Source organism: Rana temporaria, chromosome 7 (assembly GCF_905171775.1).
Source record: "Rana temporaria chromosome 7, aRanTem1.1, whole genome shotgun sequence".
NCBI lineage: Eukaryota > Metazoa > Chordata > Amphibia > Anura > Ranidae > Rana > Rana temporaria.
Window position 1 is genome coordinate 157,765,323 of NC_053495.1, and position 26,801 is coordinate 157,792,123.

The following is a 26,801-nucleotide window of genomic DNA, read 5'->3' on the forward strand; positions in this document are numbered from 1 at the left end:
CCCATTATGTGTCACTTACCTGAAACCGAAGCTTGCGATGTCCCCGCTGGCTGGAAGCATCCATCTTTAGCCCTCTTCCTTCCGGGGCCGCGGACTCCGGCTCTGTAACTGGCTTGAGCCGTGTGACGTCACTCCCGTGGGAGCCGCCAGTCATGGCATGACCCCATCTAGAAACGGCAAAGCGTGCCCCTTCTAAAGTGCGCATGGGCTGAGTAGATTGCCGCAGAAGAAATCATTGTACGGGGGAATTGTAAATATGTCCTAAACCGTGTAGGTTTAGAAGATATTTCCAGCACCAACAAGTAAGCATTCATCTAGGCTTACCTGTAGGTGAAAGTGGTTTATCAGGCGGTAGGTGAAAGTAAGCCTCGTCAGGCGGTATTCTGCCTCTATTCAAAACGAATGGTTCCCTATGGGAGCCCATTGATTTGAATAGAAGTCGCAGCAGAAGTCGGATGACCAATGACACTTTTTTCCTGGCGTCGGTACTAACTTTAAAGAGGAAGTAAACCGGCCCTGATAAATGGGGAAGGCATGAAGGGGGAAGGCATAATGAGCTAGTATGCATCGCATACTAGCTCATTATGTGGCACTTACTTGAGATCGCAGCCCCCCAAGTCCTCCTCATCCCCCTCCGCCGCCACCATGTCTCCTTGCATCCTCTTCCTGTTATCGCCGCTCCGGCTCTGTGATTGGCCGGAGCGGCGAGATGACGTCACTCCTGCGCATGCGCGGGAAAAAGGCATTAACCCTGCGTATGCCATTAGGAAAAACTGCACTTTCAGTGCGCCTGCGCCGTAGACATCGGTGCCTGTAATTACTGTAAATATCTCCCAAACCGTGCAGGTTTAGGAGATATTTCTTGCACCTACAGGTAAGCCTTAATCTAGGTTTACCTGTATGTGCAAGATGTGTGCTTGGGTTTACAACCACTTTAAACGTCTGTTTACCAGCAGCAGTGTACATAAGGCCTAACCGTGTAGGTCATTGAGTTTGTGTGTAATATATGCGCACACACCTGTAAATAGCAAAATGTACGGTTGGCTTTCCAAAATTGCTGACTCATATATTCATTGTTATTAAGTGTTCCTTTCATAATTATCTCCCCAGAATATTTAATCTGCTGATTCAGGCTCTGACCAGCAGCTGTTATCATTGTGGACTTTGTAGCAGAGGAAGTAAAAGGTTAGCTAAATCGGCCTGCTCTGAATGGGGATTCCATCGACATGCCGGTCTTATCAATCTATAACTATTCTCTACTTCTAAACTGTTATGGAAGCATGTAACTGCCTTCTCCAATCTGTATATGATGGAGACCTGTACTCGGAGTATTGTATTTATGTAGGCTGCCATTGCTGAAAATATTGACTTGCTGATATTTACTCATCCTGTAGCCTCTGAATACTAATCAGGAGCTCTGCCTTTACGGACGGCATATTTTCTATAGGTCGGTAGCTCAAAATCATAAAACCAGAGACAGCCAGAGGCCTTGCATTTTTAGTTCGGGATCAGCTTGCTTGTATCTCTCGGTACAGGTGTTCTTTTAAAATAATAATTAGCATAATAGATTCCAAATATCCCAAATGGAAGAACGAAGAGGACGGTTTCTTCCAGTAAACGAGGCACAGCAGTCTGAGGTCTTCTCTTTAGTGCCACCTGTTGGTGAATCCAATATTGCACCCTGTCTGTATAGTCGAAGTTACTCTGTACATCCAAAAAAAAAAAAAAAAAAGGCAAATAAAAAAAGACCGCGTATAGAATTGCGACTCAAGTCATATTGTAATTGAATGTTATTAAAAAAAAATGACCTTTCCAATCTGCAGTGCTATTATTTTCTGTAAATACAATATAGCTACCTGGAGGCGTTCTGTAAACGGATAGTGTTAAAATTCCAATATAAAAATGTAATTTCTTGCTTGTGTGAGTGGATCACTGATTTTCCCAGGAGTCTGCACTGAGATACCAATACAACTTTTGGCGTTCTCTGCAACAAAAATGTAATTTACGATGCGATGCTGCCAAAGGGAAATCGCATCTAAAGGGATGCAGACTTTGTCAATTTTCTTATTCGAGCACTGCAGGTGCATCAGCTAATTGATAATTATAAAATTAGTCCCATACACCTTACCTCTGCACATGGCCACCAACGGCTATTTCTTCAGAATAACAAAAGGTAGGAATTTGCAACAAAGTTTGTTAAAATTCCTGCAAATGTACATAGATCACCCAGAGGGCACATGACACCCACTCCCACCTTGTTCCGTCCAGTGCTTGGTGCCTGATCATCCAATTTATATGCCCAAGCAGGTCAGGTGGTGACAGGAGAGCACAGCTATCAACTTTCAGAAAGTCAACAGCTGCACAGAGAATTTTGAGGTCATCCAGATTGCTGCAAAAGAGGCCTACAGCACCTACATTGATGGTTTCCTTGTTTTTCAGTCTGTGTGAAGTATTTTTATATTCTATTTCTATTGTCTCTGTGCTGCAAATGCAATGCTGTATATGGTAGCCAGTGCTGCAGGACAATAAAAAGGGACACACATCCACACATTTACAGTTAATATGACTGGATTGCATCTTATTTGACGCATCTGAATTTCCCTGCAATTCAACATAATATTAGTAGGCCTTAAAGTGCAAGTAAAGCCTAGCACTTAAATTCTCCCCTGCAATCATTAACCACTTCAGCCCCGGACCATATTGCTGGTCAATGACCGGGCCACTTTTTGTGATTCGGCACTGTGTCTCTTTTAACTGACAATTGCACGGTCGTGCGACGTGGCTCCCAAACAAAATTGGCGTCCTTTTTTTCCCACAAATAGAGCTTTCGTTTGGTGGTATTTGATCACCTCTGCGGTTTTTATTTTTTGCGCTATAAACAAAAATAGAGCGTCAATTTTCGAAAAAAATGAATATTTTTTACTTTTTGCTGTAATAAATATCCCCAAAAATGTATAAAAAAACTTTTTTTTCCTCAGTTTAGGCCGATACATATTCTTCTACATATTTTTCGTAAAAAAAAATCGCAATAAGTGTTTATTGATTGGTTTGAGCCAAAAGTTATAGCGTCTTAAAAATAGGGCATAGTTTTATGGCATTTTTATTAATATTTTTTTTTATTACAAATGGCGGGGATCAGCAATTTTTTTATCGGTACTGCGACCTTATGGCGAACACTTCGGACACTTTTGACAAATTTTTGGGACCGTTGGCATTTTTATAGCGATCAGTGCTATAAAAATGCATTGATAACTTCTTCCGTGCCAGTGGCATTTTTATAGTAAACACTAGGGGGCGAGGAAGGGGTTAAATATGTTTTCTGTGTGTTCTAACTGAAGGGGGGTGGGACTGACTTGGGGAAATGACTGATCGCTGTTCATACATTGTATGAACAGACGATCGGCATTTCTCCCCCTGACAGGAGCGGGAGTTTTATGTTTACACACACAGCTCCCGGTTCTCGCTCTGTAACGAGCGATCGTGGGGGCACGCGCCCCTATTGGCTGATACGCGAGATGACGTATAGCTACGTGATCACGCGCAGCTGTGCCGACCTGCCGCCATATAACTGCGGCGGCTGGTCGGCAAGCAGTTAACCACTTCCATACTGGGCACTTAAACCCCTTCCTGACCAGAGGACTTTTTGCGATTCGGCACTGCGTCGCTTTAACTGACAATTGCGCGGTCGTGCGACGTGGCTCGAAAACAAAATTAACGTCCTTTTTTCCCCACAAATAGAGCTTTCTTTTGGTGGTATTTGATCACCTCTGCGGTTTTTATTTTTTGCGCTATAAACAAAAATAGAGCGACAATTTTGAAAAAAAAAAAAAATATTTTTACTTGTTGCTATAATAAATAGCTCAATTTTTTTTTTTTACGTTTTTTTTTTATCCTCAGTCTAGGCCGATACGTATTCTACATATTTTTAGTAAAAAAAAAAAAAAAAATCGCAATAAGCGACTGGTTTGCGCAAAAGTTATAGCGCCTACAAAATAAGGGACAGAATTATTATTATTATTTTTTTTTTTTTACTAGAAATGGCGGCGATCTGCGATTTTTATTGGGACTGCGACGTTATGGCGGACACATCGGACACTTTTGACACGTTTTTGGCGCCATTCACATTTATACTGCAATCAGTGCTATAAATATGCACTAATTACTGTATAAATGTGACTGGCAGGGAAGGGGTTAACACTAGGGGGTGAGGAAGGGGTTAAATGTGTATCCTAATTAGTGTTCTAACTGTGGGGGAGGGGGGGTGACTGGGGGGGTGACCGATCTGTGTCTCTATGTACAAGAGACACAGACCCGTCTCCTCTCTCCCCTGACAGCACCGCTGTCTGCGAGAGCCGGGAATGAGAGATGATCTCATATGTAAACATATGAGATCATCTCTCATTGGCCGCACAGATCGCCTAGGAAACGGCCGCTCCGATTGGCCGTTCACGGCGATCTGTGACTGGCTGTGTCCAAGGGACACGGCCAGCACAGCAGTTCCCCGCTGCGCGCTCGGGAGCGCGCGCGGGGAACGCGAAAAGGGGCGGCCGTAAAAACACGGCCTCCCAGAGATTCAGAGCCACCCGGCGGCCGTATATAGTCGTACGGCCGTCGGGAAGTGGTTAAAGTAGTTGTAAACCCGTAAATAAAAAAAAAAAAAAAAAAAAAACCTGCAAGACAAAGGCATTATGTATTATTTACCTTGGAACGAAGCCCCCGCAGCCATCGTCGACCCCCCTCCGGATGCAGACATCTCTCCCGGAGCTTGCTTCCAGGTATCGCGGCTCGGGTGCTGATTGGCTGGAGCCTAGATGACGTCACTCCTGCGCAGGAGCCGCCGGTTTTGGCACAGCTAACTGAAGCAACGACACAACGTGCCATTGCTTCAGTGCGCCGATCACTTCGGCACATGCAGACACAGGGGGATATCTCCTAAACCATGTAGGTTTAGGAGATATCCAGGCTAGCTACAGGTAAGCCTTAATATAGGCTTACCTGTAGCAAAAAAAGAAAAGAGCAGCCAGTGATGTGGTTACTGAAAGCTAGTGACACCACTTCCAGGGAGGGACACTGTTCCTGTGTAGCCAGTGGGCGTATACAGGATGGGAGGAGCTGATCATATGTTCCTGCCCAGTGTTCTCTCATCAGTAAGGATGCATTGTATCCACGCAGGACACAGGGGGGTGGGAGGTGCAGTGCACATATACAGTATAGCTGTGCTGGGCTTTGAATCGCAACAACCGCAGGAGAAGGGAGCTGGGTCAAGGGGGGCTGTCGGTGTAGCTGGAGGTGCTTTGGGGTCTCGGCTCACAGTCTACAATGATCACTGTACATTAAAGAAATAGTACAGGTAACTACACTAAGTCTACGCTTCCACTAGTGTGACTTGTCATTCGACTGACACACAAAGTCGCATGACAAGTCACAGCCCATTGATGGCACCCGTTCCCATCTATGCAACTTTGAAAATTAGCAACTTTGAAAAGGTACCTGCACTACTTTGATGCAATTTTGATCCAGAGTGTATAATTGGATCAAAGTCACACTCTAAATCGCGCAACTTTGGGGTCGCAATAGTGAAAACTTGTCATGCGACTTTGAACATAGTCACAGCCCATTGAATTTAATTGCAAAGTCGCATGACAAGTCGCACTAGTTGAAACCGCCTTAAACTCATTAATCACATGTAATCGGCAATAGAAATTGATCTGTATCCTTCCAAGCTTTAAGATTTATTTTTTCCTTTTTGTACCTTTTATTTCTTTCATATATTGCGCCAATCACGTGACCATTCTTCCCCAGTTCCCTCCACCGTTCACAGCATCTGGGCGTGTGCCACACCATACACACAGTGCCATCAGTGCTCATCACAGTGCCATGCAGAAACAGCCACGTGGTTCTACACTGTAGAAAATCTGTAGCATAATCTAACTTGCCGTTTCTAACAAACTGCGTGTGTTATGTGCTACTGGAACCTTGAAGAGTGAGCATAGCATACTTCCAAAGCTGCTGGCCAAAACGGAGCAATGAAGACAGGAGGAGATCATATTCTGTGAAGGACAGGAGGGGTGGGAGCGGGGCTTGGCAGGTCTAGGCACCACTAAGAAAGTCCAACAACCTTTTCAGGAAAAGACAGCATAGCAAATTCAGATAAAGAGAGATGTGTTGTGGGTGAAAAACAGGAAGTAGCTGTATGTCCAACTTAGATGAGATTTTCTAAGCTATACAATCAGCTAGCCATATCAAAGATAAAGATATGTAACATACAAGGAGTTACCCTTTAAGTAATAGTCTTATTTTAACTTGTAGGGTCTATTTTCTCACTAGTTCTGGGAGGGAAATTCCTGTAACGAGATTTCTTCTAACCTCCTGTTGTGTCTCTGGGGCAGGAAGTGAAGGGAAACTTCTGCAGTGGTGCACAGACCCTAAAAATACACTGGCAGGTTTTTTTTTTTTTACCCTTTTCGAAGGGTATATATACACTTTAAAAACAGTAATCATTTCTATACATAGTAAATTCCTGCAAAGGTACAACATAAATATAGCATGCATGGCTTTCCAATGATGGGGAAAAACAGAACTCAGGGGTTCCCAATAACACGCTGACTGCTGAACCACATTCAAAAATATGTATTTAATATACAAGCCTAGAGTTTTAGCCATAAGCAAGGGAGCAAACAAATCTTGATTGAAATGCAAGTCTATTCCAAGGCTCCGTTGGCTGACCAGGCCTTCAAAAGCCGAGTTAGTATTCTTTGCAAATGAAGGTGTAAATATAGCCATTGAACACAATCAAGACAATCGTTACACAATATGACTTCTAACAGAATATACTTATATATATATATATAAATATATATATATATATATAATTTACCAAATCGGAAATGCATGTTTTGATAATCATGAATAAATGTTTGATAAACAAAATGGCTATTCCATTTACCGATCACCAAAAACATAAATTGCTAGTCCTTGATTGTGATTTCATGGTTATCTGTCATTATGTATCAGTGAATCATTGGACAATCACATCTATGAAAGTGTGGCTACTTTTCTGTCTTGAAGCCCTGGTTCACACTGGTGCATTTTGACAAGCGATTTGACTTGTCATGTCAAATCGGCGGCAATTGCCAGCAATGGCACCATCCTAATCTGCAGCACTGCACCAATTTGAAAATGTCGTTTTTGTACTACTTTTTGCAATTTCGGGCCGCAATTTACATTGACATCTGTGCAGAAACCTGCAGATGTCTCTGAAATTGCGGCCGAAATCGGAACTGTCAAGCGGGAGTGAAATCGCGCGAGTTCAGCGGAATTCGCACGGCTTCATTCCCGCAGTCCAGTGTGAATCTGGGCTGAAGTTTTATATCCAAGTCCTAAGATGAGACCACCTGGCCTAATGGCCCATACACGATTATCTGACGAAAACGATCGTCCGAGGAAGAATCTTACGATTTTCCGATCGTGTGTACACTACTTTCGAGAGCCGATCACGACAGTTCATCCGATTTTATTATTTGATCGGCCAAGCATGAAAATTTTCCTTGTGCGATGCCAGGTCTTTTGTTTTTCGTTTAGTCAGTATAGTTGTCGTCCGAAAGCACAATACAAATGCATTACAACACATGACATCACTTCCGATTTTTTTTTTTTTTCGTCGTACGAGAATTTTCGTGACTTTAGTAACCCATTAAATTTCTACTTGCGACTATTGAGCGAGTTGTATGATCTGTCGTACGATATTCGGATCGTGTGTACGGGCCATAACTTTGCACTTTTGAGTTTTAACAGCTGGAGTGTACAACTGCTTGGTATCTTCCTGTAGAGTAGGAGACAGGTTCTTTTACTTGGGTTCTGACCTATATGTTGGTGATTGGGTATTTAGCATGCTCCTCATCCACAGTTCTGCTGCTGCATTCAATTTCTAGATTGGCGTACATTCTGCTACTGGTGCTGTTAATCCTTTCCAGTTAAATGCCGCAGTGTTAGTGTACACCATCTGAGATGGCAGAAGAGTGTGCCCTCATGCTTTCACATCCCTTTCACCATCTGATGTTACATGACATCTTCGTTCTGCATAGTGTCTTCTTCAGCTGATCCTTGCCAGTTTATACAGAGCTGCTACTGTATCTGCTGTGAGCTACTTATCTGGCATCGTCGGCCAGCTCCCTGATGAGCCAACGAGGGGGCATTCATTTTTTGTTATATAACGATGGAAACCGTTTACATTTGCACTTTAGAAAATGCTTTAAAAACTTAAAATTAAAGTTGAGGTCCACCCGTTTTTTTCATTTTTTTTTTTTTTTTTGAAAGCCAGCAGCTGCAAATACTGCAGCTGCTGACTTTTAAAAAATGGACACTTACCTGTTTAGTGCGCCCGCGATGTCATCAGCCGAGGACGACCAATCGCTCGTCCCTCGGCTGCACCCGCAGCCATCCTCGGTTAGGGAATCGGGAAGTGAAGCGTTGCGGCTTCACTACCCGGTTCACTACTGGTATCTGCACCCCCCTGAAAGGTGCCAAATGTGACACGGGAGGGGGGAGGGATCCAAAAAGCAGAGATTCACTTTTTGTGTGAACCTCAGCTTTAAGGACATATGTTGCCCTGCTTGTTGGATACAGACCTTTATTCCTCTCTTAACCAAAGCTATCCTTATTTTAGTTCTGATGTACAGATCTGAACAATTAAAGTGTTCACCTTTTACACAAAAAAAACTAACACCATACAATTCAATTTAAGATTAATTGACCAATCTCTATATCTCATATTGTGGTTGCTGCCTGTCTGCTGGCCAACTTTTTCCATAACTTCCTAGATTCCCTGCATGTTTTGCAGCTTCCCCTCTGCTGTTTACTTTCTTTTTCTAAGGACTACATATCACATGGTACCTTGCTGCCTGTTTCGTCAGATTAGGCGACCCGTCAGATTTTGTAACGAAAGTGACGCTCCGTCGCCACCATCTTGCTACATGGCGCATTGTTTGATTGGCCACTGGAAAGTCTCCTGTCCTGGAGACGACTTCAAGTCGTGTTGTAAATCGCCCCAGATCGCCCTGTGGTTCATGCTCAAGTCGTGTCGGAGTCGCCTCTGAAAGTCGCGCTGGAAGTCGTGTCGCCCTAGTGTGAACCGACTCTCACAAGAGCAGGCAAGTATAACATGTTTGTTATTTTTAAAAAATTACCTTTTTTTAATATTACTTTTCACTGCATACTTTGAGCCTTGCCTGGTCACATTAATTAATTCATTCATTCTGTCCACCACTATCTATTTCTTTCATCCCCAGCCTGACTATTCCTGGCACGCCCCTCTTTATTCATTGGATTTCATTTATTTTAGTCATGGAGTCTTTAGTATCATTACCTAGGGCTTCGACATTGTGGGGCCCTCCAGCTGTTGCAGAACTACAAGTCCCATCATGCCTCTGGGAGCAATTGTAACTGCCAGCCTTGCAATGCCTCATGGGAAATGTGGTTCCACAACAGCTGGAGGGCTCCAGGTTGCCTACCCCTGACCCAGGGCTTTCAATCGTCCAACAAATAAAGTTTATAATGAGAACAAACAAAGCAATTCACAACTGTCTCCAGCTACATTGTCAACATCACTCCAAAATATATCAACCTAACTGTCCTCTCCGCTCAACCCAGGACCTCCTCTCTCATCACTTCCTACCATGGCCTGAGAACTCGTTTCTTCAGGCAAGCCTATCCCGCCTCTAGCTAAAACGAGCTTTCTACTTTCTTGAACAAACCCCCCAGATCGAAACACACTTTTATTTTTTTCCCCTTCCGTAATACTCTTGTATAATTCCTGTGTCTAACCACGTCACGGAACAAGTACATTTATGCAGATCGCTCCATGAAGCTAACATTACACACTGGCTTGGTTTTGCTTGGGCGAATGATCAGCTGGGATGATTTCCTGGCCCATCACATTTCTAAGCTGACGGGCAGAACATTCAGCTCTCTACAGCACTATTTCATAGGCAGAGAGATGTACCGTAGGTTTGTCTCATGTGAATATGGTCATTAAAGATGATGTTTGGTGGCTTGGTCGATCATGCACTGGCGACCAAGGTCTAGTATCTATGGGCATTTCTAGACTCCAGGGCATTACTAGGCTTTGGTTTAGTTGTGTCTAGATTGCCAACCAGATAACCTTTTAAAGTACTGGTTACCTCCCTTGTTGTCTGTAGAACAGTGAACAGCTGATAATTCCTATTTAAACCTGTCTTGTCCATGTTTGCCCATGTATGTGCATTGGTATCCGTTTCCTTTTATATCGTCCATAAAAACAACATATCACCTTTGCCCTCCATGCTGGGTGCCAATGTCTGTAGCCTCAGTGCTGGCAGCTTGAACGTCTCTTAGGTCTGGGCTTTCTATTGCCAATGCAAGTTTTGCCCAGCATTTCAGCCTGCTATTTCTGGGTCAGAGACCTGTATCTGTTTAGCATTGATTTGTAGTTTTACTCAGGCGCAGCTGTTCCTGGCTGAATACATTCTCAGGAAAAATCAATCTGAATGTAATGGAAAATCAGCAACAAATTGCAAGGATTATTTTACTCAGAAGAGTTTTGTGCGGCTAAATCTTCATCTCTACTGCCTCGAGGAACCCGGCCTCCAACAGCGAGAGTCCCGATACTATTGGCATTTTATTTTAGTGCTTTGTCTTCTAATACACCAACCTTGATGTCAGATGTGATTTTAAGCTGGCCATACACTGTTCGAAATTTGGGTGTTTCTCCGGGGAACGGGGTGAATTTCCATCAGGGTGTGCGGCCATTTCTGCTCAAAAAATGGCAATCATATAATCGACTTGTGTTGAAGGGACATGGTGGGAACTCATTCGACCAGCGGCTGATCAATTCTGACAGCAGCAGGTGCTGTCAGAAAACACAATGCCCTGACAGGACGGGGGAATTCTCCATCCACCTTGTGTATACTACCAGTCTATGGCCAGATTTATCAGTCATCCATAAAATGGGCAGTGGCAATTGAACTTCACTTGAGTTTGGGTTCCTTCTGCTTACTTTAGAAAGGATTAATCTTTTGTAAATACAGGTGTAGTACAGTATTTAAAGTGGCACCTTGATAATCACTTTCACCAATCCGAGGATCCAGCTCCGTCCTCACCCGGTCCCAATCTTCACCGGTTGCAGGCATGTGTTATCTGTGGAAAAATTGGAAAAAGAAACTGCGCTAAGAAATTGTTTGCAAATTAAATCACCAAGTGAATAGTGAAAAAATATATAATGAAGTGAGAAAGCTGCAAACTTGCTGATAAACAAAACGGTAAGCAAGAATGAAGAAATGAAAAATAAATATGAAAAAATAGTAAGCGCAACCTATTTATTTTTTCATGTGTTAACTGGGCAGCTCCTTGCAGCTTCACAGTTGGATGCCCACTGCGCATGCACAAGCTTTGTGAGTGGTTCCGCAGCCTTCAGAGACCCACGACCCAAACATTTTTTTTTTAGAGGAGGGGGGGGGGGGGAAGGAGGAAGAGCGGAACTTTTCCTTTTTGGGTTTAGTTCCACTGTAAAGGGGTTGTAAACCCTCGTGTTTTTTAACCTTAATGCATCTTGCAGTGTCCCCCCCCCCCCCCCCCCATACTTACCTGAGCCCCTAATTTCCGTGGGCATGTCCCCGCCGTCCTTCTCTCCACAAAGTACCGGCTTTGATTGGATAGATTGATAGCAGCTGTCAATTAAATCCAATGACACGGGCGCAAAGTAACCCCCTCGGGAGAACGTTTCTCCTAGGGGGTTATCTAATGCAGGGAGTAGCAGCGAAAGCCGCCGAGGGCCCCCAGAGGAGGAGGATCAGGGGCCACTCTTTGCAAGACGAGGTAATAGTATGACATGTTTGTTTTTAATTTATTTTTTAAAACAAAGATTTAGTATCACTTAAAGCGGTTGTAAACCCGCATATACAATTTTTTTTTTTTTTTAACCCTGCAAGGCAAAAGCCATAATGAGCTAGTATGCACCGCATATTGGCTCATTATGAAATACTTACCTCGAAACGAGGTAGGGAACTTACCTGGTCCACGCCGAGCCGAGCATCACCGCTCCAGCGATATGATTGGCTGGAGCGGCGATGACGATGACTTGGGTACATTCAGCCTCCCATACACGTTTCTAATCTCAGCAGGAAATGGCAGAGATTCTAACAGTGTATGGCCAGCTTTAGGCTAGGTACACAGTTTTTTTCGTTTAAACTAGTGGGCTGAACAGATCCCTGCATCAACACAAGCGATGTTGAAACACAGATCTCTCCCACTCCCCTCTGTAAGAATACACTGATCAGTGCTTGCAGTCATTGGCTGTGAGCGCTGATCGAATGCTGGTTTTCCAGCATGATTGCTCGGACAGACAGCTGTACACACAGACCGAAAGTTGGTTGGTTTAACAGGAACTGGCTGATTTTCAGCCAGTGTGTAACGGACGTAAAGAGTGAATTGCTTTCATTAAGTAGGCGGACTCCAGCATAGTATTGTGAGAGGTACTTTGTAAATTAAAATTTGACGCATGCAGATTTTCTGCTACAGGGCAGCCCTCTTGTGCATGATCACGTGTGTGTGTGTGTGTGTGTGTGTGTGTGTGTATATATGTATGGTATGTGTGTATATATACATGCTTGCAGGTGCTATAACGTTTACATGAACATATCAATATCTACTTTTGGGTTTTTATTTTTTTACCAAAAACATGTAGCATAATACATATTCTATCAAAGTTTTCTGATTTTATTAATTTTTACTATTGATACATTGTGCTTACCTTTTTAAGTGGCTGCTTTATCAATATTTACTTTATTGTAGATTTATTGATTATATCCCCTGCTTTGTTGTGAATACCTGTTTGCCCCATAGCGCCGAGTTAGTGGAATTAGGCCTTATCCTTCACTATTTTTTTTGTATTCATAATACATATTAATATATTTTTTTTTCCAAATTTGTATTTTTTTTTGTTTATAGCGCAAAAAGTTAAAAACGCAGTGGTGATCAAATACCACCAAAAAGAAAGCTCTATTTGTGGGAATAAAAAATGACATTGATTTTATTTGGGTACATCGCTGCATGACCGCGCAATTGTCAGTTAAAATAACACAGTGCAGTATCGCAAAAAAAGGGGTAGATCTTCCCGAGGTCAACTAAACATGGCTGCCTCCATCTACATATTAAGTTACAAATTATATATGAAAACATATGGTACCTAAGATTCCTGTAAATGAAACCAGAATTCTTTGAAATTTGTGCCAGTTATACCTCCCTGGTTTGATTGTTCTTTTCGGTTTGAGTAATCCCTGGTCAGAAATGCATATAATTCAAGGAATGCATTCTCTTAGTGTGATAGTTTCTCATGTCATAATGAGAGGGTGAATTCTGAAATGATTAAACATTAAATTGGTTTAATTGGTGCCCCATAAAGGCTGTTTTTTCTTTATTTTTTCTCCCCTGTGTGCTGCACTGAGAAATATTTCTTTGTTGCTTGTCGGTATGTTGAGGACAGTCTGTGCTGGGAGAAGGGCCTTGGGACACTATGACATGAACAAGAGACTGAGTTATGCTCCCCAATTACTTGTGTGATGCTTTACCGCGGGCACACAGATCACATTCAACCGAGATATCAGATCGGGAAACACGGCAGATTAAGAGCTTGAACTTGGATCACCTCCGTCTATTAAAATGGTTGTAATGGGAACAAATGTAAGTGAATTACAGAGGAAGACACCCAATTCAATTAAATGTGCTTTTAAACGGTGTGTTACTTCTGTCACTTGTCTGTGAGTCCATTCAGCACAGACCATTAAGACACATTACACAGTCTACGCTATAACCAATCTTCTCCCCATGAAAAATTGCCTGGCATAAACACAACAAAAACAAATCAATGAGCACATTACAGAAATATTCACTTGTGAGATTTGGGATGCTCGGGTTTCCCAAGAGGTTGCAACTGGGCTGAATGAGGTCACTGATGCCAAGGCAAATGGACGAAAAGCCCATTTTGTTTTTTGTTAACCCCCCCCCCCCCCCCCCCCCACCTCCTTTTATTTAACAATAGAGTTTAACCGGGAGCCAGGGCTCTAAATTGCATAGCAGGAACTATTAACGATTGCCCATTTAACCCGTCCTTTTTTCGAGGAGAAGGCACATCACCAGGAGTAGAATTATTGAAGATGGGGTTTGTTATCCTATAGCAAGTCCCTCACTAACCCCAAATGCTGCAATTTTTTACTTCCTAATGGAGGACTTAAAGGGGTTGTAAAGGTTTGTTTTTTTTATTTTCTAAATGGGTTCCTTTAAGCTACTGCGTTGTTGGTTCACTTACCTTTTTACCTTCGATTTCCCTTCTAAATGTTTTTTTTTCCTTTGTCTGAATTTCTCACATCCTGTTCCTCCTCAGTAAGCTTGCCCCCATCATCTGAGCCGTTCTGGCTGGGGGTTAGACAGCGTGCTCGCCCCCTCCCTTGGACTACACAGCGTCTCCCCGCAGGGATGTGGTCCCAAGGGAGGGGTTGAGCACGCTGTGTAACCCCCAGCCAGAACAGCTTTGATGACGGGGGCAAGCTTACTGAGGAGGAACAGGAAGAAATTGAGACAAAGAAAAAAAAACATTTAGAAGGGAAATCAAAGGAAAAGGTAAGTGAACCAACAATGCACTAGCTTAAAGGAACCAGTTTAGAAAATAAAAAACTAACATTTACAACCCCTTTATTTTTCTGATGAAAGTTCCTCTTTAAAATGTAACGGGAAAGGTGGGGTGGGGGTGTGGAATACCTTTTTTCTGCGATGCTCAGCCCAAGCTTATGGTTTTCTTCCATAGGCAAGAATGACACCCCCTTCTGCCCGGAGCCTTCTGGAATACTCCCATCACAGATCTTGGAAGGCTTTTTTGGACCATCTAGAACACACTTCGCAGGCATTGAAGGGGTCTGCTGCAAGAATCCAAGAGACAGTCGGTGTTTCGTCAGATTAGGCGACCCGTCAGAACGTGTAATGGAAGTGACGTGACGTCGCCGACATATTGCTACACCCCGCACTCCTCCATAGTAAGGATACTCTGAGAAGGGGAAAGCGGACATCATGTTACATCCACCGGAGTTTTGCATTTTACATGGTGACATTTTAAAAGCAGCGAACTTCTGTCAAATTATCCAACCTGTGAGATGAGCTGGCTTGCCACTGCTTTTAAAATTCAACATCTAACCAGTCAGACAGAGTTCTAAGTACTGTATTTCACCATATAAACTGATTATACTGTTAAAAATATGTGTAAAATGCAAAACTCTGGTGGGTGTAACAAGATGTCCGCTTTCTCCCTTCTCAGTGTATCCTAGCTTATGAAGGAGTGCGGGGTGTAGCAAGATGGTGGCGACGGAGCGCCACTTTTACAAATTCTGAAGGGTCACCATATCTGACAAAACACTGGCTCTATATAATGTACATAAAGAAGATGGTAGTGCTGGTCCTGGTGTGCAGATTAAAGCAAGGGCAACGTTGTATTCCCTCATGTATGAGTATTTTCTTTGAGGATAAACCAGATAACTGGGAAGAAAATCTGGGTGCACTTTCTCTTTTAGTGACTGTTCAGACGTTAATGAGCCAAGAAATTTGAGGCACGTTTCCTCCATTACCAACAGGGCAGATGATCCTGCACTGTGCATTACTACTCTAGGGAAAGCTCTTAGAATATGTACCACCCAAAGAAATGTGCAACTGAGATCATTACATTTTTTCTATGAAGTCATTACCTTGCTGGCCAGACCACTGTCACTCCCCTGCTGCACCCTTCTAGATCACTTCATGCTGGCCCCTTTTTGTAGGTATGTAAAACATTAAAAATAAGTGCCTATACTGTTTAAAATACACAGTGTAACCCTGCTCTGCACATGCTCCTTCGCTTCCCTGTTTTTGGCACTATGCCAAAAATTTGAGCCACTACCGGCTGATCTATTGATGGCATAAAAATTTACTGTTGCTCAGGTGCTCTGGGCTTCAGAAAAATGGCAGCCTCCAGCAAGAAGAAACGGGAACAATGCAATTTACAGCACACACTCATTTTGTAACATAATTATTAATATCCTTGCTAAAAAACATTATTTTGTAACAAGGCAAAGTTCCACTTTAAACACTTGGCGACTGCGCGATAGCTGAATGACGGCCACAGCGCATACATTCAGTTATAAGAGGGCATCGATTGACGTCCTCCCCTATTGCATGCATCTGGAGCGCTCTGTGTTCAGATGTGTCCTTTGGACACGGCTTATTACAGATCGGGGTACAGTGCCAATTACAGTGGCCCTTTATCATGTGACAAACTGTGTCCAATCACAGCTAATCACACTGGCAGGTTATCGGCATCCCTTTCCTTATGCGTTGTCGCATTGTGAGGAGCGTCGGTAACCCGACAAATGTGAAAAGGGGGTATCTACACTGATCAGTGCAGCCGTATCAGCGCACGTAAATGAAGGAGGAAAATTTTATAACAAGCTGTGTAGCAAAAAATAAAAAGTGGTGATTAAATAACACCAAAAGAAAGTTCTGGGTGAAAAGAAAAAGATAAATGTATTATGGGTACAATGTTGCATGACCGTGCAATTGGCATTCAAAGTACAACAGCGCTAAAAGCTGAAAATTGGCCTGGGCAGGAAGGGGGTGAAAGTGCCCGGGAGACAAGTGGTTAAGCAAAGCTGGTTAGATCTCGAGATTGTAGAACAGCGCACCTTCATCCTCCGAACTCTTCTGTCATGTGCCTTTTCAGAACAAATAAATTGCTGTTCTCTTTTGTAAAGTCAAGAATCTAAATCACTTAAAGGATTGCTTCAGTACCTCAACTGATTACATGAATAATCTCTGGCTCTGTTTCTCAGAAGAAATTTTCGATTTCATGTTGGAAGATTTTTTTATTTTTTTTGTTTTCTTTGATGCTATAAATCGACGTCATGCCAAAACACATTATACACGTGTGCATATGTGACCAACGTTACATTCTAATTTTACAAGTTGAATGAATGTCTATGTAACATAGTTGATTGTTTCTAAGCAATCATGACGGGGTCCGTTGGGCAGACCATTGGTCAATATAAAACACATTTAGAAATGCAGAAGCACGCGCTCACAAACTGCAGCAAACACTTCTGCATTGATCCAGGCAATTAAGCATTCTCTTGTGTGGAGAAAGGAGGGGGCAGCACGTTCCATCATGTCTTCCTTTGTCCAAGCCGTGCGCCGGGTTTATGCCGGAATGACTTGCCCAGTGAACTGGATTTGATGTTTTGCAGTGGAGAGAAGCTAAATCGGGAAGGGTGGGGGGTGTCTCTGTAGAGAGCCCTGGTGATCTAGACTATGGACTGTATGTACAACTCATGAACTTGAAGCAATAGTAGAAAATCAGATTGATCTAGAAACCGAATAACCAACATTTTTATAAAGCCAGCCTTTAGTATATGACGGTTTCCTGTCATCTGCTGCTTTAAAAAGGCATACGTTGCATAAATCATAATTAGTAGAGATTTGAGTCAAGTGAAAGCAGACAATGAGTTATTGGTGATACCCAGCAAACCTTGCAACTGTGCTAGAGTAATGCCGCGTACACACGTTCGGAATTTCCGATAAGAAAAGTTTGATGTGAGCTTTCGGTCGGAAATGACGACCGTGTGTAGGCCCCAACTGACTTTTTTTCTGTAGGAATTTCCGACGGGAAAAGTTCTTGCCGGAAATTCCGATCGTCTGTATGCAAAATTCCGACGCGCAACAAAAACATGCATGCTCGAACTTCATTTTTCTCAGCTTGTTGTGTTGTACGTCACCGCGTTCTTAACGGTCGGAACTTTGTGTGACCGTGTGTATGCCACACAATTTTGAGCCAACATTCCGTTGGGGAAAAAAAATCCACGGGTTTCTTGTTGGAATTTCCGATCGTGTGTATGCGGCATAAGAAAACTGTTTTAATATGAGTGTTATTCACTGCTGCCAGAATCCAGAAAGCTCTTCATGGGTTCATTGAGACTATGCTTCCTGAAGCCTGTTCTGGGTAACTTCTGAGCAGCAAACGGGATCGCAGGCAGTGTGTTATTGTAATGGCTAAGGCTAGGCTCACATCACGATTTTTACATCCGATAATCGGACCGTTAAATCGTATGGAATCGTATATGACAAAATCGTATGTAATCGTATGTCAAAATGTATTTTTTAAATCGGATTCATAAATCGCACAGCTAAAATTTCCATCCGATTTTCACTAAAAAATCTGATCCTGATTTCTGGGAAAAAGAAGATTCTTGAAGTTTCTAGCTCGTTCCAGTGTCTAGTGCGCATGCGTAATAAAAAATCGGGTACGATTTATCGGATAAAAACGCACAGTCATCCGATTTATTACGATTTAGATTGACCACAATATAAAAAAAATCGGACACGATTTTAATACGATTTCAAATCAGGACCAAAAATCATGGTCAAACACGATTTTTGATGCGTTTTTTAAATTGTATCAAATCTGATGCGGATCAAATCGGATGCACTTGGGGACCTACATTAATGAATGGAAGTGAATGGATACGTTTTGCCATACAGATTTGTACGATTTCAAACCTAAGAATCGTGAGAACAAGTAGGATGATAAAATCGTGATGTGAATGCACTCTAACCGGCATTGAAAGCATAAATTATTAGATCCACAAAACTGACCAAAGGCACTGGGGTGGACTGGTGAAATATAGGAGTCTGAAATTATCAAGCCTGCACTTGAGGGCCATCGCCAGCCTATATCTACCATGTACAGTGGTTGCAGCAGGACACATGCAAATGGATAGATCAACATGACTATACCTGGGTTTATTTACATACCTAAAAAGTGCTTATTGACTCCTTTTTTAATTGGATTTCTAGAAAAATAAGCCTTTACTTTGAATTACTCGCGCACGCACACACACGCGTGCACTCGCGCACACACACACACGCGTGCACTCGCACACACACGCGCACACATGCACACGTTCACACTCGCGCGCACACACACACACACTCGCACACACGCTCACACACACACACACACACACACACTCTCACACACACACACTCACACTCTCACACACACACTCTCACACACTCACACTATTGGTGGGCTGATTGTAGGCCAAGTTACACTCACCAGCCACTTTATCAGGTTCACCTGTTCAATCGCTTGGTAACACAAATTGCTAATAAGTCAATCACATGGCAGCAACTTAGACGTGGTGAATGCGACTTGCTGAAGCTCAAGCCGAGCATCAGAAGTGGGGGGGGGGGCCCTTAAGTGACTTTGAACGTGGCATGGTTGTTGGTGCCAGACGGGCTGGTCTTATTTCATAAACTGCTGATCTATTGGGAATTTCACGCACAACCATCTCTAGGGTTTACAGAGTGGTCCAAAAAAGAGAAAATATCCAGTAAGCGGAGGTTGTGTGGCTGACAATGCCTTGTTGATGTCAGAGGAAAATGGGCAGACTGGTTCGAGATGAAAGACAACAGTAACTCAAATAACCACTCGTTACATACAAGGTATGCAGAATACCATCTCTGAAAACAAAACACTTTGAAGCAGATGGGCTGCAGCAGCAGAAACCACACTCTGGTGCCATTTCTGTCAGCTAAGAACAGGAAACTGAGGCTTCGGTTCACACAGGCTCACCAAATAGAAGATTTGAAAAACGTTTGCTGATCTGAGAAGTCTCGATTTCAGCAGTGACATTCCGATGGTAGGGTCAGAATTTGTCGTAAACCACATGATAGCATGTATCCACGGTGGTGTAATGGTGTGGGGGATATTTTCTTGGCACACTTTGGGCCCCTTGGTACCAATTGAGCATCGTTTAAACTCCACGGCATACCCGAGTATTGTTGCTGACCATATCCATCCTTTTATGACTACACTGTGCCCATCTACTGATGACGACTTCCAGCAGGATAATGCACCATGTCACAACTTCATTGTGATCATATCCCCTCTTATTTAAAAGCCAGCATTTTAAAAAGACATAGCGGCTTAAACCGCATCCAATTCGCATAACATTATAAAATACATTGATTTCAATGAGGCTGGTTCACATATGTGCGATGCATTCACACTGCGCATTGCCGAAAAAAAGTGTGCTTTTTCTAGGCATTGCGGTGCGGCTCAGGTGCGAATTCAGGCCCATTATCTTCTATGGGCACGCATCTGATTCGCAGATGTTCATTTCTCTTCAGGATTTCTCTCATTCACCTCAATACACTTCCCCCCCTCCCCCCCCCCTCTCCCAGGTCTCCAAATTCGCAGCTAAAACGGAGATGATCTGCTGAACAGCTCTCTTATCTCTCTGCAGAGATAAGAGAGCTGAAATTTGCACCACAAACGTGTGAATTCGGCCTAAATGTTGCACTAGTTATCTGATTTCTGACTAGGGTCATAAGTGGTATTACTAAATTTTAATTATTGACGTATTGTGTGTGTGTGTGTGTGTTTAATTTTAGTGTGTTTTTTTTTATTTGTTTTTTTTGTGTGTGCGTCACACATTAGAAAATTATACCAATACATTAGTGACTTATTTCTCCGATCTTCGAATTATACAACCTCAGTTTAAAAACGGCTTCACAGCATTCTGTATCCTCGCCGTGCTTTCTCACCGCTTTCCTTTATCCTTCAGCTTTGCGTCGGGTATTTACCAGTGTTGTCCATTTGAAAAATGGCTATTTCTATTGATAAAATTTAACCTGGGCACAGCTGGTGCAGTCTCTATTTGTCTATTTTTTTTTTTTCATAATATGAAAGAAAGTAATTAAAATTCTGCTCACCTACTCGGCGACAGAGCCTCAAATGTCCATCAAAGCAAACAGCCGCTCTGTTTCAGAGAACGCGATTGTGTGTTTTTTTTTTTCCCCCTTCCATCCTTTTAAATTATTTATCATATTGTTCCATTCTTTATTGCTTTGATATCCACGCTTTGCCGTGATTTTATTTATTTATATTTTCCCTTTTTCACTTGAATATCATTATCCCATTTTGTATTTAACTGTAATTAAATACTGTGTTTTCTTGCCGCTCACTGTTTGCTCTCTTTCATCCTGCAATGATCTAAGTAGTTTTAATAAACACGGTGGGGTGGGGATGCAATCTGTGCAGTTTGGGGCATTATACACCTTTTCCATCTATTCTCCTTTATAGCACAAAATGTGGTTTTCTCTTTAAAAAAAATTTGTAAAGTTTCAATTTTTTTTACATAAAGTTTGTATTTTTGAAGAGATTTTTCTTTCCCCCCTATATCAGATGTGTGCGTGTTTTTGTGACATTTTGGAAATGTCAAGCGTGGAAACTGATTTTTCTAAATTTTAAAATGAAAATGTAGCACAAATTGTATAATCTGCATATGTGAAATGAACGGCTTTTTTTCCCAGCCTTACTGGTGCAGTTATATAGAAGGCTGTGATAGTCAGAACCTGTGGCTGTTAACTGGAAACAGGCTCCACTTATCCTGTTTTTCTTTTTGTCTTTTTGTTTTATACAGTGCATAAATCTCGAATGTACTACCAGCTATTGCAAACAAATCAACGTGAATTAATGCAGAAAGCACCACCACTCACTATATTCTAAGTAAAAACAAATGGCCCGTACACGCGATCCAAATATCGGACGAAAACAATCGTCCGAGAAAGAATCGTACGATTTTGGATAGTTCATCCGATATTTTTCGATCGGACAAGCACGAAACTTTTCCTCGTACGATTTTCGTTTAGTCAGTATAGTTGTCGTCCGAAAATACAATACAAATACATTACAACCCATGACATCGCATCCAATTTATTTTTTCTGTCGTACGAGAATTTTCGTGACTTTAATAACCTATTCAATTTCTACTTGCAACTATTAAGCAAAAAAAGTTGTACGATCTATCATACGATATTCGGTGTACGGGCCATTACAGTATACAAATATGGGTTCTCCTCTTGCCCAGAGTAGGTCTGTCTAGCTGCCATTTCTAAACATGGGTTAAACCATTTAAATATCGTTCTTGGATGCCGTTTATAATATCAATAAAAACATTTTCAATCCTAAATATCATAATTTGGTGTGGGTTACACACTTACATTTTTGTCATTAAAGGAGTTCTCTGACCTAAAACTTTTAACCCCCGCTGTGCCCGGGCTGTAAAACTATACAAAAAAAAAAAACTTTCAATTACCTGCCTAGGATCCGCCGTTGTATATATATAATATAGGAATTTATGCAGTTATAGACGCTATACTGGACCTCGTTAGTGACACTAATACAGTGATAATACTGTACACTGGCTGGGAAGGGGTTAACATCTAGGGGCCATCATGGGGTTAATTGTGTGCCTACAGTGTGTAATATGTGCTGCTTTTACTTTCTAGTCTGGCTGTTTTGTCTCCCTACGTCGCAGGGAGACAAAACTGCCAGATCACTGTTCCTATGCACAGAGTTCTGTGTTTTTGTGAACTCTGCCTGTGATTGGATACAACCAATCTGCTGATTTCAGCCAAAATCATTGGCTGAAATCTGGCAAACTTGTGTTTTACACACACATGCCGTAACATTATGACCACTGACAAGTAAAGGGAATGTCTCGTTACAATGGCATCTGAAAATTGGTGAGATATATTAGGCAGCAAGTGAACATGATGTGGTGAAAGCAGAAAAAATTGCATCGCAGTTTGTGTGTATTGGGCTGTGAAGCCCATGGTGACCATTGCCCACATGCAAACGCTTCTAGAATGATCACCTGAACATCAGAACTGGACTACGGAGCATTGGAAAAAGGTGGCTTGGTCTGATGAATCGTGTTTTCTTTTCCTTGCCAAGTTCCCTTTGCCAGTACATAGACTTTCTGTGTTATGGACACAGAATATATCTCTACTAAACCACATTCAGGATAATTGGATTTTTTACCTGACTAATTGAAGGCACAAACCACATGTGCTCCCTTCATTAGGAGATGCCATGTATACACATATGGCTGTGCTTGTGTCACATGTGCTCCCTTCATTAGGAGATGCCACATGTAGATGTTCATTTGTGTTACTGTCATCGCTTTTTATGATTTTCTCCAGAGCAGGATTCCCTTTGCCTGTTTATTCAGTAATGTGATATGTCCTCTATCCATTTTCCTCCATGCTGTCTTACTAGTGTAACAGTTTACTTTTGTCTTGGTTTTTCTTAGAAAGCATATAATCAGAAACCTAAATTACCTCCCGTAAAAACAAATCGGACATCTACTTCTAGACGGATGCTTAAAATGCCAGAAGATTCAATTTTTTTTATACTTTCATAGTGTGCTTTTGCTAGGAAGAACTAGGGAACATCCGAATAGATAGAAGTTACCCAGGCCTGGTGGGATATGGAGAATGTAGCTAAAATAATTGACTTTTCTTTACCAATTATTAAAGTGCACAGAGGCTGCATTCACATCTAAAGCCTCGTACAGACGACCGACCATGTCTGCTGAAACTGGTCCGCGGACCAGTTTCAGCAGACATGTTCGGTCGTCTGTACGGCCGAGCGGACAGGTTTCCAGCGGACATTTGTCCACCCGACCGTTTTCGAGCGGACACATGTTTCTTGGCATGCTAAGAAACATGTCCGCTGGAATCCTGTCCGTCGGACATGTTCGGTCTTCTGTACAGACTCGCCGTACATGTCCGAGCGGCCGCCATCCCTCGCATGCGTCGAATCACTTCTGATGGTGTGTACAACCATCAGACAGAAATCTCCGGCCGGACATGTCCGCTGAAAACGGTCCGGCGGACCAATTTCAGCGAACAGTCCGGTCGTCTGTACGAGGCCTAAGAGTTTTCAGCTCAAACGCTTTTAAAACGCCCAACAAGCAAAATACCATTCATTTCAATGGCACCTGTTCACATCTGAGCGTTTTGTCACCTGAAGCAAAACGCCTGAAAAAAGCTTAAGCCCAAAAAGAACATGAGCTTCTTTGGGGCAGATTACAGGTGTTTTTCTGCTCTTTACATTTACCTATTCAAAATTACGGGAGAAACGCTCAGGTGTGAATGCAGCCTAAATCTTGACCCTTGGCTTATAGTGCCACTTGCAAGACTAGGGCACTAGGTGCAAACACGGCCCAGGGGAAACTGCTGGTGACCAAAACCCCTGTCTGATAGAGGCTGCTCAATTTTTAGTCCTACATCAAGGATTTAGGACCTGCTGGGATTTTTACCAGTGGATGTTACATTTTTCGATGCCACTTTGGTCGCAAAGTATTGCAGGCAGCTGTGTAATTATCGTTTGCAGGGAAGGGTGGTGTCTTGTTCTTCTACTGTTCAGTTATTATGCCAACCCTCCTTATGTACTGCTTTGGGACATCCCAGTGGTCAAGATCTTAAGATCTACGCTGTCTCCTTTTTGCCTTGGTTCACACCACTGGGATTTGTCATGCTATTTGACAGTTCAAAGTCGCACCCTATTGCTGACAATGACAGTTCAAATAGTTGCGACTCAAGTCGCAGCAACCTGGAAAAAGGTTCTTGTACTACTATTTTTGCAATTTTAATTGCAACTTGCATTGACTTAAATGAAGTCACAAGCCGAAATAAAATTGGAGATCCAAATTGCCCTGATCTGCGGCTTTTAAATTTCGCTGGCGTGAACCTGTGCTTTATGAACGCAGAGAAAAGGATTTTACATTGAGTACAATAATCCTATTTTTTTTTTTTTGTCTGTGAAAAATATAGTGTGTCAAAGAGTTAGGGATTTTGAAGTGTAACCTAATCCCCACTTCTTTTCGTTTATCCTTTTTTTTAAAGTTTTATACGTTTGACAGTCTGACATGCTAAGTACCTTTTCCTAATTTGATATAAAGCTGTCACATGATCCAGATCTTTCTCAGCCTGTCTGCAGGGGGAGGAGCTTCTAGTCCTCTGCTGCTGATCACTTGTTCACAATAAAGAAATAAAAACGGCCTTAGAAATGCATAGTAAAAATAAGCAAACAGTTTTAAACTAATATATATATATATATATATATATTGTAAGGTTGGGGGTTATTAGCTCTCGTGGTATGGGCGTTTTTTCAGCGATTTACTCCAGCCAGGAACTATGGTTAAGGGCATGGTAGCCCATTTTTATTAAAAAGGCAAAAATAAGTCCAAACAAACGTTTTCCCACGCAGGGGGGGTTCTTCTCCATCAAATATACAATAGAAAATGCTAGTCCTCCTCTGGCTCTCTGTAGCAGTACCTCTGCTCTTTATCCTGGTTGCCCAGACCAGCGGACTCCTCAACATAGACCGCTTCCCTTCAGCGTCTACAGCTCTGCCTCTTGCAGTCACCGTTCTGGCTGTCTCCTACAGCCTCTCTGATTCCTGGAGACCTCCTGTCTCTTCCAGGAGCTGTCTCCAACTGGGAGCCATGAGGTCTTCCCACACACTCATTATAAAGGGCTGTGCTCACCTGAGCACACACACCCTGCTGGTAATGAACAAAGCCTGGATTACCAAAACCTGGAGAAAGCTGCAAAAGCAGTCTTCTCCAGTCCACAGCTATGTTCTGTAGTTTTGCACATCTCAAGTGTGCATACCCTGGGTCCATTTTACCATCACAGTAGCTCCTACTGTTACATACCTCCCCCCCTTGTTTTGAACCCGTAGGGGGCGGAACACACAAGCCTGAATCCTTGATTGGGCCTACGCAGCGAACAGCTGGCGCAGAGGTGCCCCAATCTTTTTTTCGGGTGCGTTTCCAGGCATGCCCTATCCTGGATCGGAACGGGGTCCTACCATTCTGTATCCCCAGCCTACTCCCTCTGTCCTTGGGGTTCCTGAACTCATGTTTCTTTTCTGGTGGCCCCCTGCCTTTCCTGCTACTTTTGGGTGTACCAACTTTTGCCAGCTCACACTTTTCCATATCCCAATGTTTGTTCCTCTCCATACTATATTTTAGAGTGTCTCCGGGTACCCCAACTTGTACCTCTTTGTAGGTGAGAGACAAAATATCTGCTTTTGCTGTGTCCGTATCTGGCCCTTCCTTCTTAGTTGTAACGGGTGAGGCAGTATCCGAGCCATTTACAAAACACTGCTCAGCCGCATCTCGGACCACATTAGCAGACATTTCCATCACCGCATCAGGCGGAGAGACCTCTGATGTCTCCAGCAGCCCCCCAGAGTGCCTTCCGTACTGAACTGTATGCGGAAGCACCCTCACAGGAAACTGGGAGATCACCTGCCACACTATCAGAAAGCACTGTACTAACCAGTTCCACTGGTGACTAATTTTAACCGGCACAGGTTGCACTACCTGGCTCCATCCATTGGTACCACGCAGTACCACCACCTCTGACTGTAATGGAGGCACCCAGGTATACAAGGACTGTGCTTTCACCAGTTCAAGCAAATCCACTAGCATATCTGTAATTTCTACACACTCCACATCAATATGCCAAACATTTTTGGGGACCTTAACCTTATTAGAGACATGGAGGGGCTCATTCACTGCAGCTTGGGGGTCCGAGACCTTTAAAGGGGCATCCACCTCACTGGAGGTAGCCACCACAGCCGGATGCTCCCCTGGAACACTGTCCAAATTTAGCATCACTTGTTTCCCCATGTACACTGCATGCTTCATTCTGTCAGTTTCATCACCAACATCCTCATATGACTGCGACCTCGTCCTAGTCTCCCTCTGAAGGACATCCTGACTATCTCGCCACTCTGAGGTTTTTAAGTCATGTGACACCTTGCTAAGTTTTGGGCTTTTTCCCTCCAACCATTTTTTACCAGGATCCTTCTCAGATCCTAGAAGTTCCTCAAA

The 26,801-nt window shown here is 42.8% G+C and overlaps 1 protein-coding gene across 1 annotated transcript in view; it reads left to right on the forward strand.

The window, feature by feature from the left end:
* Positions 1 to 26,801, forward strand: part of XPR1 (xenotropic and polytropic retrovirus receptor 1) — a 187,494-nt gene that overhangs the window by 93,955 nt on the left and 66,738 nt on the right.